Source organism: Mauremys reevesii, linkage group 12, assembly GCF_016161935.1.
Source record: "Mauremys reevesii isolate NIE-2019 linkage group 12, ASM1616193v1, whole genome shotgun sequence".
Taxonomy (NCBI): Eukaryota; Metazoa; Chordata; order Testudines; family Geoemydidae; genus Mauremys; species Mauremys reevesii.
In genome coordinates, this window is record NC_052634.1 from 45,172,555 (window position 1) to 45,179,368 (window position 6,814).

Genomic DNA, 6,814 nt, shown 5'->3' on the forward strand with positions numbered 1-6,814 from the left:
CACCTGACCAGGGACTTGAACCCTGGACCCTCAGATTAAAAGTCTGATACTCTACCAACCGAGCTAGCCAGGCTCACACATAAATGAAACAAATTTCATGCAGAAGAGAAACTAGTCATGTAAATGAAGGCCAGAAACAATACAGAAAACCTGCTACTGTCGCTCTCTTAGCAGTCCTAGCCCCAGCCTGCTCCTCCATCCGGCGCCCTGAGGCATTATTCTTTTTTTCATTAACTATCAAATATAGGAGAAAACACAGTTATACAAAGCAAAACAAAATCACAAACAGAAATGTCATTGGAAATACAAAAATAAAAAAGGAAAATGCAATTCCCCATCACTTTATTGTTTCTGGGCCATTCCTGCATTGAGAGCACCCGCTAAGGGCCCTGCGTGCTTACAAGAAACCTGGAGGAACTCATACCACAGCCTGAACATGAAACTCAACTGCTCCCAGGTGCTGCAGTAAAACCCTTTCCCTGCTGTGATGTTGCACTCCATAGGATTTTATGAAAATATGCTAATGAGAGTGAATATAATGTAACTGGACTATGCTTCATACAAAAGGTGTCTTGTAAGGTATCATTACAAAGTTTATAATCTACTGTGTGTGTTCATCCTATTTGTATGAACCGATCATTCCTGTATCTGAAATTAGAAATATGGACTATAACTCTGAGGTCCTGTTGTAATGATGCAAAGTGAGGGCCATTAATAGTGGTTTGGACTCTTGATGGCTCCCATTAACCACGACAATAGACTGGAGATGGCTCTGTCCTGCACCATCTGTGAGTCAGGCCAGGAAGAATGAAGGCTTGGGGGTCTCACAGGACATGTGACCATGTCACCTGGTACAGGAATCCATCTTAAACCTGGGGCTTTTCCCCAGGAGAGAGACAAACGATTCCTGCCTTGTACCAAAGCTGTATAAGGGGGTGGAATAGAAGAAAGGTGGCTGCAGTCATGAGACATCCCCTAGCTATCACTTGAGCTGGAACACGGACTATACCAGGTGAAAAGATTGGGCCCAGACTCCTGCCACCACTGCCAGCAGCACCAGGGGACTAAGGCACTTTCCTGCCCGCCCTCGCTCCATGTGGCACACCACTCCCGGAAACAGCTGGCACATCCCTGCAGCCCCTGGCGTGGGGTGGGGTCTCTACGCGCTGCTCCCTCCCTGAGTGCCAACTCTGTCAACTGTGGCAATGGGAGTTGCGGGATTGGAGTCTGTGGGCAGCGGTGCGCAGAGACACCCGCGGCCCTCCCGCTTAGGGGCTGCTGCCAGAGGGGGATGGGGTGCGGGTTGCTTTTGGGAGATGCCTGAGGTAAATGCTGCACCCCTCACCATCTCCTGCACCCCCAACCCCCTGCCCCAACCCAGACCCCAAACCTGCACCCAAACATTCTCCAGGACCCTGCCCATTGCACACCCTCCTGCACCCCAACCCCCTGACTGAGCTCAGACCCTGCACCCAAACTCTCTCCCAGAGCCCAGCCCCTCTCCCTCCCTCACCTAAACTCCCCCCACCCCAGAGCCTTAGGCAAGTGTGTGTGGGGTGTGGGGCAGGACTTAGTCCCATTCTGGGCACCACCAAAAATTATACAAACCTGCCTCCCGTGTCCAGTCCAACCTTCTGCTGATGCACCTCAGCCCACACCCCTGCAGGGTTTGAAGCTTCCATTGCTTAAATTCCAGGACACTGAGGGATTTCAACTCCCCTTTGCCCACAGGGAACCTTCACCCCACTCCCAGCCAGGTTCTTGTCCATGGGATCACTGTAGGGGGCCTGGGTCCCGCTGGGTCTTTTCTCTCTCTGTGACAGGCCAGGGTGCAATACCTGGGGCATCTGAGCACCCAGGACCTTCTGTGGGGCTGCCATTCCCCTTCCCCTTCTGTGGTCTTGTCTGTCATTGACTCCAGCCTTTTTTCTATCCATCGTCAGCACCATCCCAAGCAAGCTGCACACGCCTCAAAAAGACAAAGAGTCCTGTGGCACCTTACAGAGTAACAGACATATTGGAGCATAAGCTTTCGCGGGTGAATCCCCACTTCATCAGATGAATGTCGTGGAAATTTCTAGGGGCAGGTATAAATATGCAGGCAAGAATCAGTCTAGAGATAACAACATTAGTTCAAAGAAAGAACAGGAGTATTTGTGGCACCTTTAGAGACTTACAAATTTATTTGAGCATTAGTTCAATCAGGGAGGATGAGGGGTGAGGGGTGAGGATGAGGTGTGAACACCAAGGGAGGAGAAACTACTTTTGTAGTTGGCTAGCCAGGCACAGAATTCCCACTCCATTCATCTGACGAAGTGGGGATTCACCCAGTGATGAGCTGCCAAAATGTTAACAACCCGTTCCCTCCTCCTGCCAAAATGTTAACAACCGGTTCCCTCCCTCCCCCCCCCGGGAGGGGGGTCGTGCCCCATCCAACCCCTCATGTTCCTTGACAGCCCCCGACCTATGCCCTATCCACCCCCCTTCCCTGTCCGCCCCCTGCCACCCCATCCAATCCCTTCTCTCATTCCTGATGGCACCCAGGGACCCCTACCCCATCCAATCACCCCTTCTCTCTGTCCCCTGACTGTCCCTGGAATCCCTACCTCTAACTGCCCCCCTCTGCCCCATCCAACCCCTGCTCCTTCCTGACTGCCCCTGGGGACCCTTGCCACCATTCAATCCCCCTGTTCCCTGCCCTTTGACTGCTCTGACACTAATCACGCCCCCCAACTCCCCTGCCCTCTTCCCACACCGGCTCCCTGCTACCTTACCGTGCTGCCTGGAGCTGGGGGCCCAGCTGGCCTGGGGCTGGGATCGGAGCCACCCAGCCGACGTCAGGGCCGGACTCCGGGCCAGCAACCCCGCCGCCCGGGGACCGGACCCCGGAGAGCGGACCCCGGGCCAGCAACCCCGCCGCCCAGGGAGCGGACCCCGGGCCAGCAACCCCGCCGCCAGGGGAGCGGACCCCGGGCCAGCAACCCCGAAGCTGGGGGAGCGGACCCCGGGCCAGCAACCCTGCGGCCCGGGGAGTGGACCCCGGGCCTGCACCCCTGCTGCCCGGGGAGCGGACCCCGGGCCAGCAACCCCGCCGCCCGGGGAGCGGACTCCGGGCCAGCAACCCGCCGCCCGGGAGCGGACCCCGGGCCAGCAACCCGCCGCCGGGCCCGGCCCGGCCCGGCCGCCGGGACCGACCGGACCCTGGGCCAGAAACTGCACCGCCCGGCCCGGCCCGGCCCGGCCCGGCGCCGCTGGGACCAACGGACCCGGGCCAGCAACCCCACCGCCGGGCCCGGAGGCTGGGGACCGGACCCCGGGCCAGCAACCCCGCCGCCGGCCCGGCCCCCGGGGCCGAACAGGAGCCACACCGCGCTGCCCTGCCCAGCGAGGTCGCAGCTGGACCTGGGGGCCAGGAGCCACGCTGCGCCGCCCGGCCCCAGGGACCAAGGTCCGGCCCCGACCTCGCTGGGCAGCGCGGTGCCTGGAGCCCTCCACCCGCTGGCGCCCCCGCCCCTGCTGAAACTTACCTGCTGGAAGCCTCTGCTTTCTTCTCAGCCCTCCCAGGCTTCCTGCGCAAACAGCTGATTGGCGGGAAGCTGGGGAGGGGAGGAGAAGCCGGAGGAGCTTCAGAAGAGGAGGCGGAGTGAGGTGAGCTGGGGCGGGGGAAGGGTAGGGAGCTACTAGAGCTTTAGTTAAATTTAAAAGCCCTTTTGGAACTAGTTGTTCCTCCAGGAACAACCGGTTCTAAAGGGGGCTTCTAAATTTAACAACCGGTTCGCGCGATCCAGTGCGAACCGGCTGCAGCTCACCCCTGGATTCACCCAAGAAAGCTTATGCCCCTGTACGTCTGTTAGTCTGTAAAGTGCCACAGGACTTTGTCGCTTTTTACAGATCCAGACTAACACAGCTACCCCTGTGATACTCAAAAAGACAGTGTCCCCTGGTGGGTGTAAATCACTGACCTCTCTCCTCTCTGAGCACTGACTGCCCCTGTGTTTCCTGGCCTCTCAGGCTGTGCAGATGGGACCTTTCCCTCCAGTGCTGGAGGATTCGCCCTTCTCATCCACCCTTGTCCCAAGCAGCACAGCAGGTGGGAATCTTAAATGTACTGAGGTGACTTAGGCACAGAACCCCCCCAACCTTGCATGCACTTGGCACTTGGTCCTCACTCAGCAGGATTAAAACTCCTGCAGGGCCACATTCCAGCTGGGCATGAGCAAAGCAGCAGAGCGAAAAAAAGAGATAGAACCCAGGACTTCATACATGAAAATGAACTAGCAGCACATGACCTCTGAACAGCTGCCATTCGAATGTATCTGAAAGTTACAAGGAACAACGATCTGTGTTAAAGGAAGGCTGCCATTTATTAGAGCCCCAGTTGATGCCGTGTGCACAAAGAGAGGATTGAATGTGTAACAGGGAGTTTGGTAAATCTTGGTTATTTTATTTTTGTAACAGGCTCCTGTCCACCCGCAGTAGAGTTTTCAGTCCCAATGGCAACTTACTTACCAAATGTAATACAGACTAGTCCATTGCTCCCAAGTGGATGTCATTCTTGTTCTTCTGCACATTGTAGCCCATGGAGGCCAAGGACCTGCAAATGCGTCTTCATGTGCCTTTGTTTAGTTGATGAAAACAAACCTAGACACTTAGCGGATTGGAACTGATTTCAGCGGGGGGACATGTTTGGGAGGTTTTTATGCATTTGCACAGGAAAACATTGAGTGTGTCCATTCATTTCAGGGATCCCTATTTAGTGGAGCTCCTGAAAATAGAATTATTTTTACTGAAGTAACAAGTTTGGAAGGGAGCACTTGGATTTGAACCAAGGACCACTTGATCTGCAGTCAAACACTCTACCACTGAGTTATACCCCCAGGACATTTGTGTTGGCAAGTCCGTGATCTTAAGGATTTTGAAGGACAGGCTCTGCCTCAGAGAGCTCCTTTTCTATTCCCAGACCACAAGGGTTTTAAAAATGGGGTTTGATTAAACTTTATATACACATGGAGACACCACAGCTTGCACACCCACCAACATAGCTTCCCCCACTGACATAGCTACCACCTCTCGGGGAGATGGGTTAACTGCACGGACGGGACATCTCTCTCCCCTCCGCTTAGAGCAGCTTCATTATTTATGAATAGGTGGGAAATAACCTCCTGAATGGACAGGAACCAATGTAGCCTGCAGGGCCCCCAGGAGAATACAGGATTCTATAGTATTGCAACTTTTTTTTATGGAAGGGGCCCCTGAAATTGTTTTGCCCCAGGCCCCCTGAATCCTGTGGGTCCCCCCCTCCACCCCCGTCCCTCGTTCTCCTCCCTCCGAGGCCCCCCTGTGCTCCACCCTCACTCCCATTTGGCCACTTCCCACCCCTGCTCTTTGGCTGAGGCCTGCTGATTGCTCGCTCCTCTCCTCCCGCAAGGCCTCCTCGCGCCTCTCCACCCCCTACCCCAAGGTCTGCCTACTGCCCCCCCTCTCTGCCCCCTCCCCTGTCCATCGCCCACACCTCTCTGCCCCTCCCCTGAGACCTACCCTGTCCACCTCTTTCTTTGATCATCTGTTGTTATTCCTTGAAACATCAAGGATGGAATAAAAAGCGAGTTTACTCCAGGGTGAGGAAAGAAAGGAGCCATCAACCCCCTGGCAAAGCTCAGTGCCCCAGAGAAAACCTGCCCCCTGCTATCGCAATCACTGATGTACTGGGGATATGACGGGAAAGGGACTGTCTGAATGATCGAGGCAGGAAATGGACAAAAATCTACAGCAACATCATTAACCACAAACACACTCTCATCGTGCTCCAGCCAGAAGGGAAAGGAGCAGGAATTCTTGCAGTTCAGCCATGGACACACTTACACAAGGGCACAGCAGTGTGTGTGTTGTGGAAGCTAGTCTAAGGAAACAACTGGAATTGATCACTCAGTGAGAACAGAACTAGAGTGCAGTGAAAGCCACATATCAAACAAGAAGTTGTGGCCAAGTGGTTAAGGCGATGGACTAGAAATCCATTGGGGTCTCCCTGCGCAGGTTCAAATCCTGCCAGCTACACAGGAAGTTGTGGTTCTTTAGTTTCAATGGAGGTGGGTCTCATCTCACTCTTAAGTTTTGTCTACATGAAAGAATAATGTGGCTTAAGTTAAAGTGTTTTAATTGAACAGCTGTTGCATGTCCACCCTATTCCCCTGTGTCACCAGAGCCCATCCATGCTAGCATCTCTTGGATTGCCACAGAGAGCAGTGCACTGTGGGTAGCTATCCCACTGTGCAACTGGCTGCAGGGTGCTTTGGGAAGAGTTTGCAATGCCTCACAGGCTGGTACAGCATCACATGATGCAGGTTTCTATCCCATTGTTCCATGGGCATCCTACTAGATTGCCAGCTGCTTTTCAACTGCAATGTGTGTGATAGGGTAGAGAGCATGTGTGTGTGTGTGGGGGGGGGAGACAGTGTGTGCGTTGCGGAAGAGTGAGTGTGTCGCACACTGTCTCTAAGTTCAGACAGCTGCTGGAAGCGACCAGTCCTGAGGCAGGGGACAGCCCTGACATCAGCCCCCCTTCTCTCCCTGGCTCAGCTCAGCACAGCACTCTCTGTCACACACGCACACACACTGCTGCCTGCTTAGCTCTGTGTCAGGGGTGCTGGAACAGGGGGTTAGAGGGCCATGGCCCCACCACTCTTTACTGGCTGTTAGGACAAATGATGGGGGCGGGGGAGGGTGCAGTCTTGGGGAAGAGGCGTTCTGTGGGTGTGGCCTCGGGGGGAGAGGTGCTGTGAGTGGGGGTCCTTAGGGAAGGGGTGTCATGGGGGTG

The 6,814-nt window shown here is 54.9% G+C and overlaps 3 non-coding genes across 3 annotated transcripts; 1 reads left to right on the forward strand and 2 right to left on the reverse strand.

Moving 5' to 3' along the window:
- On the reverse strand, positions 1-73 carry TRNAK-UUU. The gene has a single exon. It is a non-coding gene; the product is annotated as a tRNA-Lys (tRNA).
- Positions 74-4,805: 4,732 nt separating this feature from the next.
- Positions 4,806-4,877, reverse strand: TRNAC-GCA. The gene has a single exon. It is a non-coding gene; the product is annotated as a tRNA-Cys (tRNA).
- A 1,098-nt stretch (positions 4,878-5,975) lies between these two features.
- On the forward strand, positions 5,976-6,054 carry TRNAS-AGA. Its single transcript has one exon. It is a non-coding gene; the product is annotated as a tRNA-Ser (tRNA).
- The last annotated feature ends 760 nt before the right edge of the window (positions 6,055-6,814 follow it).